Here is a 12,683-nt window from a genome sequence, read left to right as displayed (position 1 = left end):
TATAATATAGACACTGGAGCAGATTTTCAAAGCCAGGAGAAGGTTTGGCTGCTCAGCACCATTTGGTGTCCTGATTTCTTGAGTGACCTGGTGCCACCACACCATTACTTCAGGGAACTGAAAATAAACTGTTGTGCAGTTCAAGGAAAAGGTTCAGGCTGTTGGAAATATCTCCAACAAAACTGAGACCAAGCATGTTTGATCTTGTTTAGCCTCCTGGACACATTGTGCATATGATGTGTATTATTAGAATACTCACTGACTCACACAGGTAGAAATGAAAGGCCACACCCAGCTATAAATGGATTTTAACCTTGGCCAGGAACTACTTTATGTGCCAAGCCCAGGGCACTGCTTCTTGCTGATGGAAACATGCATATTACCCTGCCAATAAAGTGGTCACCCTGAAAGGAAGAAACCTGCAGGCTACTGCTCTTCCTGGTGACTCCACTAAAGCCTTTTGAATAAGAGGCTCTGCTCATTTTTAAATACGGTGACATTTTGAGCTTTTGTACAGCAAACGGAAGCTCCCTGGGAGGCTCATGGCTGAATGATTTCTTCCTAGAGAGCAGTAAATGAGGTTAAATCAATTTCCTTCTGCATGGGAGGGGGACAGAAGGAGAGGAAATAACATTTCTCTCTCCAGCTCTCAGAGGAAAGAAGTTTTATTTACAAAATGTTTCATTATATTTCATTCTTTAGTTTCTCGCAATCATTCACTTTTCCAAAACTGAGAAATCTTTTGCCTTGGGCACAAAATCCACTTGAAATCTCTCGTAACAATTATGACATTGGCTTACCAATAACCTAAATACTAATAATAGTTCTTCTGCATTTAACCCCTGTTATTGTTATGGAAAAATCAATAATCAGTACTTATAAATTTGGTAACACACCAATATCTAATATCTCTTATAATTGTCAGTTATATATTTCTGACAGCTGATGGAAACACTGTGGGAGTCAGGTAGTACCTTTGCTAGGTTAAAAGTAAGAAAGGAAGAAACTTACTTCCTTTCTAGTAAGGAAGAAAGCCTCTCTTCTCCTCTCTGGGTCACCCTTCATTTTATTCCTTGAAAGTAGAGAGGTTTAGATGTATTTTTTTCCCTTGCTGTCCTTTGCATTCAGGTGTGATAGGGTGGGAAGCAAGGAGAATCCTGTGGAGCCATAATCTCACTTCAGATGTGGGGGTGTACATGGGTGGTGATGGTGGACTGGACAGCCTGCTATTCCTGTGTATTTCTCCTCCCTCAGCGTGGGATAAGTAAGATGTGAATAGCACTAAGAGAGGAGTAATTGCATGGAAAACAATAGGTGAAGGGTTTTGAGCCCCCTGAGAAAGCTTGGCTTTCTGCTCCTCTGTGTTTTGATTACTTCTTAATTATTGTCTAAGCTGCTGTATGTTTCTCTAAAAAATTCTGAAAACTCCTGGAAATGTCTCAAGATGGGGTGGCAGCACACTTGAATGAGGAAGACCTCAGTATCTGGAGCTCTGTTGGCACCTCAAATACATTACTGCCTAAAATGCAAATGCGTCAGGTGAATTGAGCATGGGAAGGGCTGATAACCTGTGCTGTGTAAGGGCACCACAGTGAGCTTTATCCCTGTAAAAAAGAACTAGATTTGAAGAGAAACATTAAAGAAGGAAAAAAAGCATAGTGTGCTTCAGAGGTATTGAAAACTTCCTTCTCTGATTCAAGTGCTCAAGTCCTTCACAAAGGAGTGCCTATTTCTAAAATTATACATATATATATGTGTATATTAAAAAATAAGTGTGCATATATTTTAAAAGAAGTTACATAGAAAAATTTTCAGTAGTCATTTGATAGATACAGACTAGAAAATATCAATCACTTTCAGTAGCTCTTTAGCCCAATAACCATGTAAACCCTGGTTACCCCAAGGCTGTAATTTTTCTTAAACCCGCCCCCCCCCCCAGTATTCCATATTCTATTTTCTTACAATTTCCTGAGGGATTCGGTGTTTTTATTTTTATCAGGCTTGGTGGTAGATGTTTTTTTCCCCTACAATGATGAGCATTTTGTTGCCCATGTAGTATTTCATTACCCAGGATTTCTTCCTAATTTACCAGGAACAGCCCAATGGAAGAAATTCTCATAGGAATAGTACTTGGAGTCAGAAGGAGGGTAAAGTAAGGACAGATTCCCCCAGGGTTGCTTTTTGCTTCTAATGACTGTCGCTTATTGTTTCACAGTGTATTCATGTATGTCTTAGGTTACTGGAGGTAAAATTCTCCATGCTGAAAGGGATGACTATGTTGCAAAGGAATCAGAAGTTCACAGTAGCTACACCATACGTTTCTGGAAGTGTATCTTTTCAAGGAGTGTTTTATAACCCTAGAGCAATTCTGGCTTTGGTTTGAATTATTTTGTCTAAAGCTAAACACCCCATTTAAATTTGGTGCTGTCTCTCAGTGCCCATGATGCTCATTTAGATTTAGGTCCAGCTCTTTCCCTAACTGATTATATGCATCAGAGTAGATCAATGTGGCTAAATTACTTCTGCAAACCTTTTTTTATCATATTCCTTGAAAATTAATGAGGGCAAGGAGCAGTATTTTATAATTTGTTGACATGAACTTGCTAAATATGTGCATGATGGGTTTATTTTCCTCTTGCCACTGTGAGACAAGACATTATTCTCAAAGCAGAAAAGGGATTCTTGACACAAGATTGAATAAAATAATCCTTGTGTTTGCAAAGTCAACACAGAGACAGCCATTTGAAATGTGAAACAAACCTAATGGTTTTGGTTTTAGTGCAAGTGGGCTACACATCCACTGGGCACTAGGAAGGTTTATGGTTTACTACCACCTCTTTAGGACAGTCGTTGTCTGCTCTTGAGCATGTTACTCAGCAGTGATATGTTCGGTATTTTTCAGTATCTTACATTGCCGCTCTTCCCCTTATGTAATTCCTTCATATGATGCAGACAGTTACCAAACTACATGTGTACCCAGGCAATAGGATGCTCCCAAAGAAAAAAAAATGAGAAGAAAATTTCAATGTTTAGATGCAATGTTGGTAAACTGTGTGTAATCAGCAAGTGTTTTATTGGATGCCTAATACTGCTTCTGTTAGCAGTTGTTCAGGAAAACAGATTTCAGAACAGATTCTACATGTGTGAAAATGTAGAGACACATCTAAATATGCTTCCATGTGCATATGGATTTATGGCAGCTCCTCTGCCTCTTCTGACTTCTCTCTGCAATGGGTTGCATGGAGGTAGGTACTGGAAACAAGGTAAATATTGGCTAATGCTTTCTTTTGTATAGCTTCCCAGCATTTCTCAGTCAGAGGCCTACAAGCCCTTCAAGGTAGAGGCGGGACTTCTTAGTGAGAACCGTCTTACAGCTACCCAGCTTGGAGCACAGGAAAAAGAGCCAAAGTTTTTGTGGCCTCTCTCAGAGGCTACCCAATAATCTTCTCTGTTTCACGTGAAACTCTTCCATGAGTTGCTTGTGCTTGAGTTTTGGGGAAGCAGGTGGGGATAGTATTGTGTGCATACAGTTTGGAAGTGATATGAGTTAAAAATGTGTTAAGTTGCAAATAGAGGTGTTGACAATATGGTTGGCAATAACAGATGTACTTGACAGAAGGTGTGGGTAGCTGTTTAGTGCTCAGGGGAGAGCATTCAGCCCCCTTGCTCTTCAGGAGTTTTATGAAACACTGTCAAATCCAGTGCGTGTTTGAAAAGCACCTTTGTCCTTTCAGCCAGGAGGACTGTATGTGTGGAAGAGTGTGTGCTGGATTGGAGATGTGTTTGCTGAGCTACCTGTCATAATGTACATCTGCTGTGGATGCTGTACAATCCTGATGGTTTGTTTTGCTGTTTGTCACAGGATGCACCTAAAGCCAGGTTCAAGAAGCCTTTTCTCCTTTTCTTGTAACTGATCAGCGCAGTGTCAGAGAAACCATCTTGCTGCATGTCGGCCACTTCCCCTAGTGCTGCTGAGAGCCTCCCAAACGTGTGCGCACTCCTGTACATGCTGCTTAAATTTTCCATATGCCACCTGACAAGCTTTCCATAACACTTCATACCACCTTGAAACAACTCCCACTTCTCTTAACAAAATGTGGGAATATTTTGTCCTTCAGGATATTTGACAAAGACTTCAGACCTTCTCATGAGATGTGCAGTGCCTTTCCAAAAAGATTTAGATTTTTTTTATTACTAGAGTAGACAGTAAATAGTCTGCCACCATCACAAGCCAACAATACATTCTAGTATTTTTCTCCCCTTAGATCTTCTGGCAGCTTTATTCCATTCTATATTTTTGGTGTTGCTGTCTCTGTAGATAACTACAAGTCTCTCACAAAAGGCTGTGTGGTAGGTATCATGGGGACTGTATTAATTTCTCATTTTTGTTGTTGTGACCCTAGGGAGTACATCTCCGTAGGTAATACCAAAGTGGTCCTTTCTGAATCTCAAGCCTCTGGATGATTCATCATAGTGATCACTTACGTGAGATTTTATCCACAGAAAAAAGAATTTAAGCACAGTTTCAAATTAAATTTTGAAATCTGTAGCAAATAGACTATGTGCAATTTTCTGTAATGCGTCCAGGGCTTTGTGCAAGCATTACCAGTACAGTTTTGGATTCCAGTTTTTAACCCAGGAACATCTCAGCAGTTGAGCAGCATGAGAAAAACACCCACTCCAGAAACTTGCTGATTATTTCTAAAGATGCTGGCTTTTCTCCTTTCTTTTTCATTGTAGGATTGGTTATGTAGCTGAGGAAACTAGTGCAAAGTGCACTTTCATTTGGAGCTTTCTACATAAGTTATCCTCTAAAAAATAACTTCACTGTGGCCTTCCAAAATCTTTTTTCTGAGATTAGCTGTTTATACAGCTATGTCACACTGTGAGAAGTTCAGTGATACATGAAGAGTTTGAGCCTACAATACAGTGGATTTATGTGGCAGGGGAAAAAATCCAAAATAATGCTCTGAGGAATTAGTAATTAAGTTGGGCTTTTTTACCTTTTCCTTACAGTAATTCCAAGCTGCATTATAATTAAAGATTTGCACTTAGAAATACAGGTGTTCCCTACAGAAGACAAAGGAATGAGGCCACTGCCCCCTCTGCTTGATGCCAATTCCATGTAGGGTGTTACATTATTTCTAGAATACAGGTGAGAGATTTTTAGAGGTTTTTTTAAAGGTTGGGATTAAAAATCCTGTTGCCTCCTTATGGAATAGGAGCAGGTATGAAGAACCATAGCTTTTTATTTCTGAGGGAATCTGTGGTGGTTTGTCTGCATTTTTTTCCTGTAGAACTGGATATGTTTATTGCAGTCCTTCAGAGAAATGCCACAAAAAGCAAGCTTGCTGCCTCTCAGGGATGCCCAGGTCTTTTTAAGTTTCTCTGCCTCATAGACCATACTGGTTGGAGTGCTGAAGCCAGGGTTCACAGACCCTTCCTCTCTGTGATAGTTTTTGCCCCAGATGGTGTGTCTGAAAATAAGCAACAGCAAAGCTTTCCTATTAGACTGAATAAGGCTTGAACATGTAGGAAAGTATTTGTGCTGTTGTGAGCAACATTAATAACTGAAGACCCAATTATAACTGTAACAAGCAAAAATAAGCTTGATTTGAACTACCGAGACAGTTATTAGATCTTTGTTGTTTCATGGAGTTTTCTACCTAGCAGTGACTAATTAAAACAGGACCAATGTGCAATTTAAGCAGCAATATTTTAAGTATTAGCAGAGGTGACTTTTAGAAGAGTTACATTGCAACATAATTAAAATGTTATGAAATGCGCCAATTCACAAAACACTTAGGTGCTTCATTACCTTTTTGCGGTCAGGTCATCCATAAAAACTGGGGAGTCTTCTGTGCCTACATGAAAGGAGACGTGTAATTGCTTTATTGAATCAGGATTCAACTAGCAGCATTACCTACTATTCTCTGAAAACTTAATTTCTGATGAACCTTGCGAAGTCTGGATGATTTCATCTACACACTGATAAAAAAATGTTCCTAGAATAAATAGACCAACACATGAATAGAAAAGGACATTTTTGCAAAAGAAGATATGACAGCAAATCAGTCCTTGTAGTATTTGTAGAAACACTAAAAAGTTTAGCAATGATTGAAAACCATTTTTCTGCATTGTGGGTTTACATGGGTTCTGCATATTGAAACATAAAGCATGGACTTACTGCCAGGGAAGCAGTATTAAACAGCTTTGGGCCATATTATCACTGGTGTGTGTGATCTGCACTTCAACATCAGCTGACATGGATGCAGCTGCACAGATGTCCTTCTTAAATCTTCCCACCCCTGTTATATCAGTGCCTGTGGTGAAATAGTCTGCTGCTAAATTAGATTATGGAAACATCCCCACCATATATTAGAAGAGCTAATTCTTGCCTTGAAGAGTCTATGATTATGAAGACAAAATACATGCTAAACTGGGACAATGGGAAGAAATGAAGAAGCAGATTGCTTGTGTTTATCATTCATGTGTCTTGTTTGATGGTTTTAAATTCAAAGTGGCATTGTTTTGTTTTTCATAAACAGTACATTTACCTATATTCATTCTGCAAAGTTGTAAGTCCGTGTATCTGATTCATCAAGTCAGTTTGTTTCATGAGGATCACAGCTCATTATCCCAAATGGAGTAATCACTGAAATGTTCTCTTCTGAGATGTCCTCTGGGTTTTGGTACACCTATTCCTTAAAAATATTGTGGCAGCAGCCTGTACAGCTGTGTGTTCACATATTAACACTTAGATTTCTCTGCAATACCTTTACATAGTTAATGGAGAAAACCCAACTTTTTCTAATGTTGAGCTAGATTAGCAGAAGATTGCCCCTCCTTGCACCAAAACTGTTTTTGAAATGGAGATAAGTGATTTACTTTCCAAAAGGCTCATTAACCATCAAACTGCTACGGATTAGATCACTAATGGCATCCTGATGGTTGCATGCCACTTCCAGCAGATTTTTTGGTAGCTAGCATTAAATCCATTTGAATTATAATGCAGAGGCCCTACTACATAAACATTTATTAGCAAGACTGTAGCTGTAACAACTGCCAGATCTGTATTTTAATTTTCACTAATGGTTTCATGCTTGTCCTAGATATTGTTGCTAACAGGACCAAGTGGGATGCTTTGCTTTGGCAGTTTCTGCCAGAGATTCAAACCCAGGATACCAAAATCTAAAAGCTTGAAATCCCGGACTCATTCCCTACATGTGACCCAACTGATAATGTCATTACAGCAGGGATTACAATGGTTGACAAGCCAGCTTCACATATTTCAGGGCATTACATCAACTCTCCCAGTTTGTGAGATCATTAAAAAAGAGAGAAAAAAAGAAAAATCAGTGTTACCTCCATTTTAATTGTTTGCTGTCATTCAGTTTTCAAATTACAAGATAATTCCCCTTATATTTAAGAACTTTCCCCAAACACCTGAACTTTAGTCAAGCAAACTGGTATTTTGCCATTTAGGGTCTTTATGAGGGTTGCCAAAACTCATGATATGTGCAGCAAAATCAAGACAATTGGCAGCACTGAAAAGGATGGAAAAGGTTATTGCAACTAAGTTTTCAGTGTATTAGGCAATTCTCTGGCCCACCTTACTCCATCACCCTCAGCAGCATCCCAGCACGATTTTGTGTAACTCCCAGGTTAAATTCCATACAATCCACTTTCTTTCCTCTGTGTTTCCCCCACAACTCAAAGGAGCTGAATTCTCCTGTGGGATGAAATGGGTTGCGGCTGTGCTGATACTGGTTTAGATGTGACCTTCCAAAATGCTGAGTGCTTACAGTCCTCGCTGGACTCAGTTGGAGCACTAGGAACAAAGCAGCTTTAAAAATCAGACGGCACATATTTGAATGGATAGACCCTGAAACAAAACTGCCTGAAATGAAAGGCCACTCTTGAATACATTTAGTCCTAAGAGATTTGCTTTGTGCAAAGGCAGCAAGTGATGTTAGAGACAAAAGAAAATCTGATAACTGGTAGAAATATGAAGCCATCCTTTACTATTGAAGAAGTAAAAGCAAAGGGAGAAAACTGAAGTAGATGAAAAAAAAGGGGTAAATATTGTAGGATTTTGTCTCAATGAATAATTAATTGATTGCACTGTTTTCTTCCTGTTTATCAACATGTGTGGATAAAGAAAGGCATTCTGCTTGAGCTGCTTTCTTCAGATTAAATAGAAGGGTTGTCCTATCAATAAAAGAACAGCAGGAATTTAGTAGAAGGGACAGCATTTAATTTAAAACAAGTTGGTCTTCTGGAGATGCAGAATGCTACAAGACCAGTTATGTCGTTATTGTATCTCAATATAGACATGTTTTGTCATGGTTGTTATCTGTTTTACCTAGTTCTGTCCATTTAGAATCACAGAATGCCAGGTTGGAAGGGACCTCAAGGATCATCTGGTTCAAAGCTAAAGTTGAAGAGAGCAGTGTGTCTGTGATAAGTACTCTTTCAAATCACTATCTTCTTATTCTGCAGGAATGGCAATAAGATAGCAGGATGACCAATGTTCCCCTCCTGATTGTATCGTGGGAGCTTCATCCTACCGCTGTCACTTTTCCCTAGCCTTTATTTCCCTCTAGCCATGCTAGCAATACGCCTGTCTTCTCCTCACTTTGTGATATATCACTGTGCTAGACCACTAATACCACTACTTCAACCTGGCAGCAAGCAGGTCCTGGTTTTGTGTCTCAGTATGCAAGGAAGGTTGGCTCAATGTCCTGTGCTGAAGCACCATGTTGGGATGGGTCATTTAGTGCAGTGTGTTTAAGTGCATTTCAGGGCTGGCAGCTGGAGCTCCAAGTACACAACCGGCCAATAGGGAATGAATCACAGGGCTTCTTGCACATGTAGAACAACTTATCAGTGTCCTGTCAGTGACAGAATCAGGGATCAAGTGGCCTAAGAGCTCTGTCAGTGATACCTATGCAAGAAGACAAAATCCCGCTGACACTGCTTATTGATTGTGGCCTTTAGTGTCTGCAGTTTCATGGGTCTTACCATGAGTTCCATGGGGTTTGCCTGGAGACTGCTCAGATTTAGCTGTTAGGTGATTTTTTGGCCTAAATTTCTTGTATAGCCCTATAGACCATTCTTCTAACAGGCAGAACCTTCAACAGGACATTGTGCTCCATCTGTTGGCTATTTAGTTATAAGTTAAAACCCGAGTGCCAGGACTGAAAGATCTCATGGTGGAATATACTGATTCTGCATCTTTAAATGGTTCTCAAAATTACTCAGCAGTCTCTTATATACCCTTCTTATTCTGGTATAAAACCCCCAAACTCCCTTCACCTTATGGTGTGCTGTAAGAAGATGAAGAAAGAAATTGGCAGGTGTAATTTCACTGTGATTTACTATACCTTGTCTTAGGCTCTTCTTGTCTTGCTATTGGACTAGTGTTTTCTTAAGCTTACTGCCTAAATAAGACAGGAAGCCCTTGAAGTGAATTCTGTTCAAGCCATGAAATTATTCCCACCTTTCCCTGTAAGTGTTCAATGCCAGGTTGGATGGGGCTTTGAGCAACCTGGTGTAGTGGGAGGTGTCCCTTCCCATTCAGGGGGGTTGGAACTAGTGATCTTTATGGTTCCTTCCATCCCAAACCATTCTACAATTCTATGATTTTTAGATTGAGTTAATAAGTAAAGGTTTAATTTAGCTCATTGCTCATCTGGGGGTTGATTTGCCTCTGTATTGGACATCTGAAGCCTGTGCTATGAATTGGGAAGTAATAATAGCTCTGACTGACAGGATCTGAAGGACAATGAGATTGGTTGGGAAACAGTGTGCAGAGATGGGGAGATTGGCTAGTTATAACAACATAGAAGTAAAATGAAAATTGGAAAAAATACAATTAAAATTGAGGGACCACTGTAAAAACATGTCTGAATAATGCTAGAATCTTCTCTCTTGAACCAAGAATAATTAAAGCACCCTCTGAAATGGAATGATGTTTTTAATTAATTGATATAATTAGAATGCAAATGCAAGGTATAAATGCTGAATTGTTATTTCTCTACAGCAAATTAATTTTGGAAGGAATTTGAAGTTATTTTGCTAAGACGTGACATAACTCTGTACTAACTTGTGTTTGCTAAGGCATCTGATAAAGTAGCAAACTGACTGCTGAAGAGTATATATATCACAGATGAGAAAAACCTCCTTTCTGAGTTCAAAGTTGTCCTGTGCACAGTGGTACTTCCTAATTTTTCTGTCCCTATGGCCTCAAATAACAAGGTGTTAAAACCTTTGATAAATAACTCCCTTGAAAATTCCAGCTGAAAAGTAATATAATCAGCACTATAATCTTGAAGCATTATGGAGCATGTGTAATTTGTAGCAACAAAAGCCTGTATTTACAATATGTAGAACATGATAGGAGGAATCAGGAGTAGATACGTAGACTACTTTCCCTTAATGGAAGTACCTGCAAGACTAACACTTGTCTTTTATGATCGAGTCTCGCACTCACTAGTTGAAAAAGTCAACACTTAGCATCCCTGCTGTGGCCAAGAGGTGTACCAGGGGTGGATTTGGTGTGCTTTGCACATTTGAGCCTGCTTCACAACTATGCATATACTAAACAATTTTATAAATTGCAATGAATAGAAGAGGGACTGGTGTGTATGTATGCTGTATACATTTGATGAACGTGGGCATGTTGGACATATTGTTTGTGAGCAAGTAAAAAGCATAACACTTTCCAGGACAGCCTCAGCTGTTGCAGGAAGCTGCTTACTGCCCAGAGTGGTTGTGTCAGCCAGTCAGATCTAGTAAAAAATTGTCCCTATATGTAGGATATCTCTGGCTGCAGTCATTCTCAGAGAAGGGAAAATCATGGTCATCTCAGGTTAAGCTTTTATGTCTTTGGGTAGCAAGTGTGCATATCAGACTTGTTTACAAGACTTCTGCTTTCCAATTTGGAATACATGTCCAGAGAAATACAGGAACCATAACTCATTGGGGTCCTTCAAGAGTAGTGCAAAGTGAACAGCCCCTGAGTTGGAAGTCTAATGGGATGCTGTTTGCAAAACTGTAGTACAGTTCAGCTGAAGTTGCTCTCCATTTCTAATCAGTTAGCTGTGCACTATTGAATGTCAGAGCAGGTGCTTGGGGGGTAATTGGGCTAAAAAACTAATAATGTCATATTCTATTTACCCATTTATGTGGTAGTTCCCAGAAAGGCTTCCACTGCTGTTCTAGGTAGTGAGTCAAGCTGTTGGGCTGTTATGGTTTCAGCAAATGACAACTCCATCAACAGACTTTAAAAACTGTGTGTGTAAAAGAAGGGAAAAAATGCAAGTTGCTTATGATGGACATGAGTCATGAGAAATCTGTTCTTTTTCTAGACAGTCATTCCAACACATGGTCCAGATGCACTACTTGTGTGAGAAGACTGGTGTTGGTTTAAATGGGCTTTGTAAATTGTTACTTGTAGTATAGCCATTCAGGAAAGCCTGATAAAGCAGTGTGTATCTTACAAAATAGTGCAAGATAGCAGCCTTACTTCTGTTAATGCCTCCATGATATAATTGATTTAGCCACTGAATTACAACGTTAAAGATAAAATAATGAATCTTTAATTATGAGCACTTCAATAGCAAATGAATTCCTTAAACTAACAAATTGACTAGGCCTATATCAATTGACATAATTCATTAACCCAAATGAGGATCCATATTAGTTATGCTTAACTTACCTGAGTGTATGAGGCAGATCTTTCTCAGTATAAATAAATTAACAAATCACTATTTATAGTAAGTTAATTAAAGAGCAAATTACTGAAGCACTGTAGATTTCCTTCTTCGCATAATGTAGTCCCACTGATATTCCATGAGCCAAGGATCATCCCATTACTTCATTTTTCTCTGTTCTCCATAACCTTTAAGCTCCTGAAAGTGGTACGATACTGGATGTCTGTCCTTGTTTAATCCTGTGCCACCAAGCACTCTACTAAACACCTCTTTGCAGGCTGAACTGGTGCTCCACAGCAGCAAACGCAGAATCACAAAATCATTAAGGCTGGAAAAGACCTTCAAGATCATCAAGTCCAACCATCAGCCCTACACCCCTGTGACCACTAACCCATCTCCCAAAGCACCACGTCTACCTCTTTTTTTAACACCTCCGGGGATGCTGCCTCCAACACCTCCCTGGGCAGCCTGTTCCAATGCCTCACCACTCTTTCCGTGAAAATTTTTTTCCTAATATCCAATCTGAACCTCCCCAGGTGCAACTTGACCCCATTTCCTCTTCTCCTATCACTAGTCACTAGGTAACAAGACCAGTTATGTTAAGGAAATCCAGCTTCCTAAGTAGGTGACAGGGACCAGGAGCAGAACAATCCCCCCAGAATCCAGGACATGGTCAGTGACCTGCTGCACCACATAGATGTGCACAGATCTATGGGGCCAGATGGGATGCATCCAAGAGTGCTGAAAAAGCTGGCAGGGGTGCTCACTAAGCCACTTTCCATCATTTATCAGCAGTTCTGGCTATCTGGGGAGGTACCAGCAGATTGGAAATCAGCCAACGTAACCCCCATACCTAAGAAGGGACGGAAGGCTGATCCAGGAAATTACAGGCCTGTTAGTCTGACTTCAGTACCAGGGAAGCTGATGGAGCAGATTGTCCTGAGTACCATTGTGCATTACATGCAG

General features: G+C 39.8%; 1 protein-coding gene across 2 annotated transcripts in view; it reads left to right on the top strand.

Moving 5' to 3' along the window:
- The window catches only part of CPNE4 (copine 4), a 229,531-nt gene that overhangs the window by 93,699 nt on the left and 123,149 nt on the right, over positions 1 to 12,683 (top strand). The window lies entirely within an intron of this gene.

This window comes from Apus apus, chromosome 2 (assembly GCF_020740795.1).
Source record: "Apus apus isolate bApuApu2 chromosome 2, bApuApu2.pri.cur, whole genome shotgun sequence".
Taxonomy (NCBI): Eukaryota; Metazoa; Chordata; class Aves; order Apodiformes; family Apodidae; genus Apus; species Apus apus.
The sequence above is the reverse complement of the archived record's forward strand: the minus strand, read 5'-3'. Positions and strand labels throughout refer to the sequence as shown.